This window comes from Rhinopithecus roxellana, chromosome 1 (genome assembly GCF_007565055.1).
Source record: "Rhinopithecus roxellana isolate Shanxi Qingling chromosome 1, ASM756505v1, whole genome shotgun sequence".
Taxonomy (NCBI): Eukaryota; Metazoa; Chordata; class Mammalia; order Primates; family Cercopithecidae; genus Rhinopithecus; species Rhinopithecus roxellana.
The window spans coordinates 112,489,993-112,502,386 of record NC_044549.1 but is presented as its reverse complement, the minus strand read 5'-3'; positions in this window follow the sequence as shown (position 1 = coordinate 112,502,386).

Genomic DNA, 12,394 nt, shown 5'->3' with positions numbered 1-12,394 from the left:
AAATTGATGCTGGCTGGTGACAAAGAAACCACTGAAGAGGCTACTATGAAATCACTGCAGAAAGTGATGGACATTGATAACAGGGTGTAGGCCTAGTAGAAATGGGAAGAAAGGTATAGTCCAAACCTTTCTAAAACAATATGTTTCCACAATATCTTACAGTGACAAAGAGCATGTCATGAATCACATATATTGATGTATAAAAGGATTTAAAGGCTACTGAGTTTCTAAGTGCAGGATATAAAAATACAAAATCTTAATAATTGTAAAATACATTACTAGAAATACCTGCTTTATCAATAAATAATAAATATCAGAATCCTTCATTGATAAACATTAATTGACAAACAAAATTGTCCCTACCTGCAGGACAGTCGAACAGACCCTGGAAGGGGGAGTGGGAATGGAGGAGACAAGAAAACACGAGAAATGGAGACAAGACAAATAGCCTGATCAAGTCTCGTTTAATGGCGGTGGTGCAATGCCTTATATAGGCTGGCAGGGAAGAGGAAGGGCTCAGAGCAGGCGGGGAGGAGAATAATGAGAGACGTCACCAGGCGCATGCTCGGTAGACTTAGTCTTTCCCGGGCATGGGAGGTTATCTAAGCGCGGGCGGGAAAAGTTCGCGCGCGCGGGTAAAATTGATGATGAAGAACCAGGAAGTGTGCCATCTTGTCTCCACAATGCGGAGCTTAAGCAACAGAGGCCACAGCAATTTCCGGGCCTCACGGCTCCGGACACAAAATCATGAAAAACAGCACAAAAACAGGGCCAAGATGAACAAATGAACAAACTAAACAGAGAACAATAAGAATATCAGACAAACCACTGATCAGGTAGGACAGTAAAACAGACCTAATTTGGACAGGCAAGACTCAGACGTTGTTTCATTCTCAGACATTCTCTGTCATATTTACTTAGAAGATATTGTAGCTGTTTTAAGTGGTGCGAGGCATCCAAGAAACAGAGAGCCTAACCTAGAAAAGTAACAGAATGACAATTCTAAATGGTAATTGTGAAGCTGGTCTAAAAAGCAATGACTACAAATTAAAATAGAAATCCTTTGTACTTGTGGAAAAAAGTCTTTAAAATGTGCTCTATATGCTTAAGTAGGGAAGAGGACATTAGGCATAAAGTGAAGCATAAAGTGAAGCTGTTTAGAGAGCACACAAGGAAACAAGGAAGCAAGTATATTAATAAAGTATAGGTGAAATAGATTAATTCAAACATGCTTCTTCCTTCTCCCTCCTTTCTTTCAAAAGTCGACATGCTCTTAACATTTGAGTAAAGAAATAGAAGTTTCAGTGCTCTGTATACATATACAAGTTATAAATAGAGTAAAAATGAAAAGGTATATATATTGTTAGCAAGGACTTTGAAGAGTACAAGGAAAGAATGGCAGTGTAATAAGGTAAGTAACAACTTTTCTGGTAAGGGTAGATTATGCTTAGTACTCAAAAATTTATAAATAGATATATACATATAATATTTGCAGTTATTTAGATAATTACCTGAAAACCTAAAAGGAGACTTTTAAAAAAGTGTGTCTGAGTATCTGAGTAGAAAGGAAGAAAGCTCTCTTTTTCATGTTATATCCTTCAATATTGATTGAATTTATTATGAAGCACGTGCTTTACTCTTGTACTATAGATAAAACAAGTGAAAATGGAAAAATAGTTACATGCCTAATGCATCATTGAGAATGACTACTAAATTGAAAAGATGATGACCTAGCACATTATTACATTTGTATTGCTACTTACACTTATTACTACCTGCGCTACCGGCCTAAGACTTGTATATTCCCACCAAATGTCATCATCCCTCGCTCTGCTAATACATAAAGCAACTGTTTTACCCCCTTTCACAGCTTTGGTTGTATGACTCTGGTCCAGGCTACCAGTCACTATACCTTTATAAGTAATAATGATCTCTGTGAAGCAAACAGTGACTACTGGATGACGGATCTCATTATATTCTTCTTTGTGTTACAACTTTCACAGGAAAGAAGACACACTTATTCTGGAGAATGTAAGAACCAGTTTTGGGTTATTACAGATTTCTGTAAACTAAATATATCGAGTATAATACTTAGAAGGCCCAGGCAGAATCTTGCATCAGCATTCAGCATATGCAGCATCCTTATCCATTCTTTAGGGCACTTTTTTCTCCTCTGTGATAAAAGCTAAGACTAGGCTAAACCAGCCAGCTTTTTCTTTTCCCTGGAGATAAAAGGAAGTGGGAATAAATTGCAGCTGGACTGTTTTCTACATCAAAGAGAGTTTGGTGGGGAGTTCTTAAATATTGTTATGATTATCTGTCCTTGGGAAAGGAGGAAAATAAAACCCATGAGAAAGCTGGAGAATTTGGTTTGTAAAGCACTCTCTTCAGAGGGAAAAAACAGATAAAGTTTTATACATATCATTATTTATTTCCTTCTGTTATTTCAGAGTTCCACACAAGACTTCACAAAACAGTTGAACCAACAGCAACAACAAAAAGGCTCCTTGCTTATAATGAAATGGCCTTAGAAATTTTAAAGCCAATTAGGAATGCTGATACAAGAAATATAGGGAGACGTTCTTATGTTCATCAAGTGCCATTAGTGGCAATCACCTTAAGTGAGGTCGCACTTGTATGCAGGCAGCCCTGGAAACAGGCTGAGACCGCTGCTGTGTGGAATCTGTTGATCTAAGCGATATTTACTGCACACCCAGTGTACTGGTTTCTCTCGTTGGAAGAGCTACCGAAGTAACTGAAAAGTGGGTAAGCCAAGGGTCAAAGGGAATAGCTATCTAACTTCACTTACTTCAAGCAAGCACATTTGGACTGTGAAAGGATAAGGTGTCTTGGGTTCAAGAACGAGATTTTTTTTCTTGAGGAAGGTGAGGTGAGAAGTATTGAAGCAGTAGAGAATTGATCTCACTATTTTGTTTTTCTTTTTTTCTGTCATATTCTTGATAGGCATTTGTTTCAAGACTTGGGTGTAATGACTACTTGATTCAGTCACACCACGTATAGTCCTCAGGGAGTTTTAGGATAAATGGCCATTCCTTTTGCTATCTGAGGTGCCATTCTAAACCAGGCTGGGAAATCAGATTTGGACAACAGTAAAGAGAAAGGCATTGGTTGCTTAGTATGATGATGGTGAATCAGGTATTGATCTTTTTAAATAAATCAGAGATAGTTTAGAGGTAGCAAATAAAGGCAAAATATATTAGACTTGGCAGATTTATATCGGGCAGGTTTTAATTTGCTATGTATTGATCTCATAAGGGAAGCTGAAATATCCAGCAGCTATCAACTACTATGTGCAATGAGCACGTGCTTGAATAACAATTGTTGTGTATTGCTAACCTATTAAGCAAAAGGATTTTAACAAATAGCCTCTCTATATACAATCACCTTATAAGGTAGATACTATTCATCCAACATATAAGATGAGGAAACTGAAGCTCAGCAAGTGTAAGTAATGTACTTAAGGTGACACAGAACTAAGTGCCAAATCTAAGGTTCAAATCTAAGTTATCTGACTCTAAAACCAGTTCTCCTCTCACTACACTACTGGACATATCATGTAATACGTGCTTTAACAATGATCTTTTGCATATTAAGCTCTTTTGTTCCCCTTGATTTATAGTACCATGCACCTGTTTGGTCCATGGAATGTTGGGCTGTGAAATAACTTGGAGTCATCAAATTTTGAGCTTTAAATGAAAGCATTCCATGAATGGTAGCTCCAGATGACATCTGACATCCTAATCCTCCTCATACTGGCTTCCTCATATTAAAAAGCAAATAAATTGGTATTATAATAAATTTTAGCAAACTCAATTTATGTGTTAGTGTTAAGTTCCATTTATGCTTCAAAAATTCAAATAATATAAAAAAATACAAGCCCAAAATTTGGTATATATGTATTATATTCTTGCAATTTAAATATTTTGAATCATGATTGTTATTGTTGTATTTAAGAGATTTAAAACCTTCATCCTTACAGATACATTTTAATAAAGTTTTTCTGCACTTGACCAATTTTATAAATTGTTTATTAATCTATTATAAATATAACATTAAAAATGGAGATGTTTTATGCAGTGAACGCTATCACATAAAGGCAAATTGAATAGGAAAAAAATCTACATATATTCCTAGAAATTGAATTATTAAACTATCTATTATTTGAGAAGAAATTAGGTGAGTTAATTTTTTTTCAGTAAAAGGTCTTCTATATTCAAATGTCATTTTAATTGACATATTTTGAAAATATAATTTACAAAAAAATTATGTAAATTTACATAAAACCGGTTTCAATAAAATGATTATACTAGTATGTATACATTTGAGATTAAATTAATTTATACTTCCATTTTTAGTATATTTGAAGACTACTCTTTTAAAATAATTAAATACTGAAGTCAGTTATGGAACTTATCTCAATTGTTCCATGAAAATAATTTAGTTCTACATTGAGAAAAGCATAAATTAAATCAACTAAAATAAAAAGTTTAAATCTTAACTGTTTACAACATTAACATTTTCAGAATCTGATAAGCAAGACCTGCATAATTAATATTTAGTTTTAAATGATTGCCACCATATTTAAAAAGTAATTACACCATTTGCCAATAAGTCATATAAAAATATTCTATATGTTTTGTTGTCCATACTTGTCTATGGTTTGTTGTCCATACTCCTACTATCTATGGGAGTTTACATAGACATTACAATTTAATATATAGTATTAAAACTATATACAATTTCATGGTGATTTTTTCTAAAAATGTATTTTATTGTTGAAATATTCATTCAATGACAATTGCAAGTTACTAGAATACAAGATAAACGGTCCTCAGGTCATTACACATTGTAAAACTATAGGTAATTGCCAATAATAAAAAGTATTATTTGTTCCAATTATATGAGTTAAGTTGCCTAAGAGATGTGTGAATTTTTACCAAAGAAATCCCTGTTCTTAGGTGATTTTAAGTGTAAGTGACTTCTATTTTTATGAGGTATTAGCTCAGAAAATCAAACTGCCATTTAATTTTGCTCTAGTGAGCCTATTGTCTTCATTTCATGTCCTTCTTGGGATACATTTTTCTCTGTATTCCTGAGGATTTATTCATAAAATCCCATTAGTATTAATAGGGGTTGTATAACTCTATCCCCTGCACAGCCAGAGGTAAATGAAATCCCTTTGGCATAGTTTTCTAGCATTTAAATGAGTCTTGGGCTTTATAAAATACAATTATGGTGCAATGTTACTAATGTAAATACTAAGAAGATATGGGAAATGAAATTAAAGGTGCCCTTTATAATGACACTCATGAGGCCATACTTTCTCAAACTGAAAGACATAATTGAGAGGAGTTCATACAATATCCATCTGATCAACAGTTTTGGGAATAGTGTTGTCTTTTTTGGAATTTATATATATTAAATCTAAAATCTAACAATGGATAAAATAGTTTTATTTCTTAATATTGTAAATAAAAGTGCAAAGTTACTTATTGCTAGTACTTGACTTCTTAAACTGTAGGTATAGTATTTACAGCTCACCTTGCTTGCAATAACTGTAATAATTTTCAAATTTATTTAATTGAGTAACCTCAATATTGAGAGAGTTACATAATTTCCAATGGGAAGGGTCATAAATAATGATAAATGGACATCTTAAAGTGGGACCATATGAAACGCACGGTGCTAAAAAAGTCCAAGCTTCTAAAGATATCAAGAATGGTAACTTTTCCCTCTACTCAAAACACCTGCTAGGGTTTTAACCTATGGAGCTAAGTTTGGTTCCTTCTCAAAAGTACATGCAGTGCATATTACAAATATAGGTATAACCGGGAGCTGAACATTTTCCAAATCTCACCCCCATATTATGTCACTATTCCATTGATTGTACTATTAGTAATGTGCTTCTTTGTTTCTCAAAGAATTTTTTTTCAAAATATATTTTGAAGATCTTTGTAAAACTCATCTCAGAAAAAAATAAATAACAGTTTATGTCAGGAAGGAGCAGCATGATAAGCCATTAATTGTTTAGTGGAACATTCTTTTATACCTAGAAAGTCAACTGAGAATCTGGATTTATTTAAATGGAACAAGTGTTAACTAGGAGAGATGGGACCACAGAGTCACAGGGATGGGGACAGAGCAGTAAGAGGTGGGGGAACACTGGAAAACGTCTCTGACCAATTTATGATAAGACAGAAGTTGGCTCTACCCTTGGTGGTAGCCCAAGATTACAATTACCACCCAATCTCATTGACTCACTTCGGTGATTGCTTTATAGTACTAAATTTTGAAGTACAGGCTTTGAGTTGAACAAGTCTGGATGGGTTTCTTTTATCTTTACCTAAATATTGTTCTAATTTGATAATCCAGGATAGCTATTAGCAATAGATGAGGTGACGACTATTTGGGTATTTGGCATGTGGTGATATTCCCTAAACATCAAGACAGAGGTGTCTCCTGGAACTGGTAGCCACCATGGTCATCAGTGAGATCTCCCTCTTTTAAAGGTAATCTTAATCTGAATGTCCACCATCTTTGAACATCTGTTATTTAAACTTGGTTTTGTCTCATGAATAATTTTAAATGATTTTATATATATTTTGGTATTTAATAGAAACTTCAGTTGTTGTGTCATTCTTTCCATACATGCTGCCTTATCCTAGAGTATTTATTATTGTAGCTTTTTATCCATAGCAGCTATCCAAGATCATGATATTTTGGAATGCAATTTGAATCCCGGCATCAGTAAATATAGAGAGCATGAGAAGTGCGTATAAAATGCCACATCACTAAATCGTATAACTTGTTTTTGGTCAGATAAACTTGAACACATTTCAGATGGGAAAGTGTGAATTTCTATTATGGTCTCGTGTTTATTTCCTCCACCCTGCTAATGCAAAAGCATGATGTTTGGAAAAGGCTAATCTATGAGCTTTTTAAAGGATGAATTGGAGAGTGGAGATGTCTGTTTCAACAAATAGGTATTGAATTCTTCTTAATTTTTAGATCAAATGCAAGCTGTTTATGTACATTTAACCAGAACAAGCAATGTTAAGTTGTTGTTAGGGCCTTCTGATTCCAAAGAGCATATTCTGCATCACATAGGTCAGCAAATTATGGTTCACAGGCAAAATCTGGCCTGCTACCTGTTTCTGGAAGTAAAGTGGCTTTTGGTGACACAGCAACACTCATTCATTTACATATTGTGTATAGCTGCTTCTGGGCAATGATGACTGAGTTGAATAGTTGCAACAGTGTATGGCTCATAACCCTAAAATATTTTAATTCAGGTGCTTTACAGAAATAGTTTGGCAAGCCTTGAATGTGCATGAAACATGTCACCGATCGTATATCGACAACTAAAGATGCAATAAATGTTAAAATCATAGATATTCAATTTTTTCCAAAATATTTAATAATATTTAACTTAATCTAAAAATGATTTTAACATCATATAAGTAATTTGTATTTACTTCAATTATGGTCTCCTATTGTCAGTTACATTTAATAACAATTTTTAAATATTTTTGAGAAAATATTTTAAACATTAAAAATAATTTTAATTTTTACTTTTTCACATTAAAACCAATACTCATATAAAAAATATTTAATTGGTATGGGTGCATAATAAGTGTATATATTTACTGGGTACATGAGATGTTTTGATACAGGTATGGAATGGGTAATAAACCCATCATAGAAAGTGGGGTATCCATCCCCTTAAGGCTTTAAACCTCTGTATTACAAACAATCCAATTGCAGTCTTTTAGTTATTTTTAAATGTACAATTATTATTATTGACTGTATTCTCTATTTTTGATTAAATATTTTAAAATTCTTATACTTGGAATACTTCATTTTAATCCTTTAAATAATTGAGAACAAAGTACAATCTAAAGGATTTGATAGAAATAAACATTATGAAAGTGGACCTTAGGGATGAGTCAAAGGTGAAAAGAAAAAATGAAATTTTGACATAATGACATAAGATTTAGTTGGAGTAGGAGGGCAGAACACAATTATCAAGCATTTCGTTAGCTTGGTTTATATTTCTGTATATTTACACTTATGGTACGTGGGCCTCCATTTGGGATGAGGCTGTTGAGTTACAAGCTTGGCAGCATTCAGCTGCTTCGGTGTATCACTGCCTGCATAAATCACCCTAAATTTCACCAGATTGTGTGTCACTCTTCTACTCTAGTAAAGAGTAAACCAAACCTAATCCTGGTGGGCTAGTTAATCAAAAGAGACAGGCTTTCATCTTCTTGTGGACAGTTACAACTTGCCATTTGTAGCTATCATCCAAGACAGGATTGAACATAACATCAAATCTCATAGTTTCCTTATTTTCCATAATTATGTATCTGTTATTTGGCAGTGTTGTTTTTAGCAATTAGGATTTATGCAGTCTCTCTCATTAGAGTATAAACTTGTGGTATTAGGTCTAACATTTTGACAAATGGGATCTAATTAAACTAAAGAGCTTTTACACAGCAAAAGAAACTACCATCAGAGTGAACAGGCAACCTACAGAATGGGAGAAAATTTTTGCAACCTACTCATCTGACAAAGGGCTAATATCCAGAATCTACAAAGAACTCAAACAAATATACGAGAAAAAAACAAACAACCCCATCAAAAAGTGGGGAAAGGATATGAACAGACGTTTCTCAAAAGAAGATATTCATACAGCCAACAGACACATGAAAAAATGCTCATCATCACTCGCCATCAGAGAAATGCAAATCAAAACCACAATGAGATACCATCTCACACCAGTTAGAATGGCAATCATTAAGAAGTCAGGAAACAACAGGTGTTGGAGAGGATGTGGAGAAATAGGAACACTTTTACACTGCTGGTGGGATTGTAAACTAGTTCAACCATTATGGAAAACAGTATGGCAATTCCTCAAGGATCTAGAACTAGATGTACCATATGACCCAGCCATCCCACTACTGGGTATATACCCAAAGGATTATAAATTATTCTACTACAAAGACACATGCACACGTATGTTTATTGCGGCACTATTCACAATAGCAAAGACTTGGAATCAACCCAAATGTCCATCTGTGACAGACTGGATTAAGAAAATGTGGCACATATACACCATGGAATACTATGCAGCCATAAAAAAGGATGAGTTTGCATCCTTTGTAGGGACATGGATGCAGCTGGAAACCATCATTCTTAGCAAACTATCACAAGAAGAGAAAACCAAACACCGCATGTTCTCACTCATAGGTGGGAACTCAACAATGAGATCACTTGGACTTGGGAAGGGGAACATCACGCACTGGGGCCTATTATGGGGAGGGGGGAGGAGGGAGGGATTGCATTGGGGAGTTATACATGATATAAATGATGAATTGATGGGTGCTGACGAGTTGATGGGTGCAGCACACCAACATGGCATAAGTATACATATGTAACAAACCTGCACATTATGCACATGTACCCTAGAACTTAAAGTATAATAAAAATAAAAATTAAAAAAAAAAGAGTATAAACTTGTGATTGAAAAGTCATGTTTTCTAAGAAAATGTACAATTACTCCAAACTAAATTTAAATTAATATATCTGTTTGTTCAGATATACTGTAAAAAACACATGCAATGGTTTTCTGCAACAAATATAGTTAATTTTATTTGCTTATTTATTTTAGCATCAGGAGAAAATACTTTGGAGTCATTTTAACAAAATATTTTATGGTGAAATTAAAATAGAGGCCATATTTACAAAATTTACTTAGTACGCAGTCATGCTTCAGAAGTGAATTCTAATATGCTTTATTTGACAGTGTGAACCAAGAAAAAGCCAGTCGTTTTGAATCATGAAAAATGACCTTCAAGAAAATTTCAGGTGATCTTTTTCAAGTAGTCTAACACAGGCTGAGGCAGTTACATTTATTTTCTTAACAATTATTAATGTTTTTCCAAGTAACAAGGTTTAACACAATTCATCAGAAATAAATCTAAACATATATGCATCTAATAGGAGTATTTTAGAACTGTTTCTGCATAAGTTCTTTGACACACTTTGAAAAACTCCATTAAAATTATAGGCTTTTCTTAAAGGGCTTCTGCAATTCTATTAAACAATTTATCAACTTCTATCTTTAGCTGGGTTATGAAGCTTCGTACTAATTTAACTCAATGAATTAAAACACATCGTCCTTTCAGTGTTAGGGGATGTGTTACCCTACTTGTCTGAGTGGTTGGAGTGAGTGCTTCCTACCCCACATTCTAACCTTCACAAGCACCCTGTGTATTGATGCCTTCAGTTCCTACTAACACAAACTGCTTCATCTGTTAGCTTGTCTCCCATATTCAGGGATCAAATTCCCTTGCTTCTATTTTAGAACTTGCTGTAGTCAATAAAATAGTCACTTACAAATATGTAGAAAAAGGTATAGTAAATTGTTCATTTTGGATTAATAATTTTGTTTTGACAAATAGTATTGCTGAGCAATAAATTTGCAATTAATTGATTTTCTTTTAATATCCTTAATTTCCTTATTTAAGATATGCATTACATTGGTATAACATTTTGTTTTTTTCAAAGGATTTTTAAATACATGTTTTCATCTGACAACCAGAGAGTGGGACATTTTCCTTATTTTATGTATGTGCACACTGAGATAGGAGAAAATCAAGAGAATCACTCAAGGGTTCATGGCTGTGTCCAAAAGAAATGCTAAGACATTATTGAGCCTATTTTTATGACATTAGACTTGCCTAAGTGCATCCCAGGACTGTTGGCTAAATTAGCAGAGGTCTTAAGCAAATTGTTTTCAAAATAAGCCCTTTGCTGAATATCTTGAGTGTTTGTTTGGATTTTGAACAAGGTTAATTGATTAGTTGGGGTGAACTGGAAAGTGAAACAGCTGAGCACATCTGGTGTCAATTGATAAGGACGTCCACACTCAGTTCCCTCCTAGGAAGAGAGGAACTGCCCTCTCCTTGACAGCTTAGCCATGCACTCTTGCCTCTGCTGTCTGATGTCACTGCTGGGAGTCCCTAATGGAAATAGTCTCTATCCACTGATAGAAGAAAGAAAGTGGGTTCGTAATTTAAGGAGACCTTCAAGCTGCTGAATAGCCCTACTCCTCTTTTCCTCCATTAATGTTTGCTGACTATTTTTAAGTGGGTAAAACTGTGGGGTGAGCCTCTTGCCTAAGAAACTCTCTTTCCCACTTCTGTGATAAGGCATCAAATAGAATAAACTCATGTGATTAACATCAAAGCCTATGTATGTGTATACTTTTTCCTTTAGATATTTTCACATACTGTCTTAACACACACACACACACAAACACACACACGCATACACACAAACACACACACTCTTAAAAAGAGACAAGTCTATTACCTGAGCAACAGGCATTATTCCTAGTCCAGCATTTTTGACTTTATTTCAAAAAGGGAAAAAATATTCAGATGACTGAGTTATTCTTTAATGTATTCTGTAATGTTTAGCAGATATAAAAAATGATAATCTAGACCATTCTTTGAAATTTTAATGTGCGTAGGAACCACTTAGGGATCTTGTTAAAATGGAGTTTCCGAGTCAGTAGGTCTGAGATGGGGCCTGTAAGTCTATATTTCTAAATGAGCTACCATGAGACAGTAATTCTTTTGGTCTTCAGACTACACTTTGAGTAGCAAGAGTCTAAATTATGACTACAGAATGTAGTAGGAAACAGAGCCAAACAACTTTTTTACTCACCACAGTTTACATGTGAGTACATTTTGCTTTCTTATCTTGGGTATACTTTCTTGTTTCTTTCTGGAAGTCTTAGAAAAAAATTGAATATCCTTGAGGCCAAACTTACCAGGCTTTTTTTTCCTGCCTGAACACAGAGTAACATTTTTAAAAAGTCATCTATATGTAAGTAACGCTTGAGTTAGCATATTTTTCTAGTACCTGGCTTATAAATATTTACATGACACTAAACAGCTATTATTTGGGCTGTAGACCAAAACTCTGTTTTTTTTTGTTTGTTTGTTTGTTTTTTTTGTAAATTCAATTGAATCTAACATATAGACAAGGAATTTTGTTAGTAACATAATTAGCTATTCAATTCCAGTGATCCGCAGCAAGGATATGGGGATAAACATTTATGGTAGACAAGAAAAATATTCTACAGTGTTCATCTGTGTAGATTAGTTTCAGTCACTGTTTACATAACAGGGGCAACCTGCCTCTTGGCCAGCAGTAAGAGAGAGGTGGAGAAGGCAGGCTTTCCCTCTCAAGTAATAGAGCCTGGTATGGAAGTATAGTAAAAATACAGCAAATTTCCCACACTTTTTTTGTGTGTGTTTTAAAGTTCTGTTGAAACAATACCTATATGAGGATTCTGGTAGTA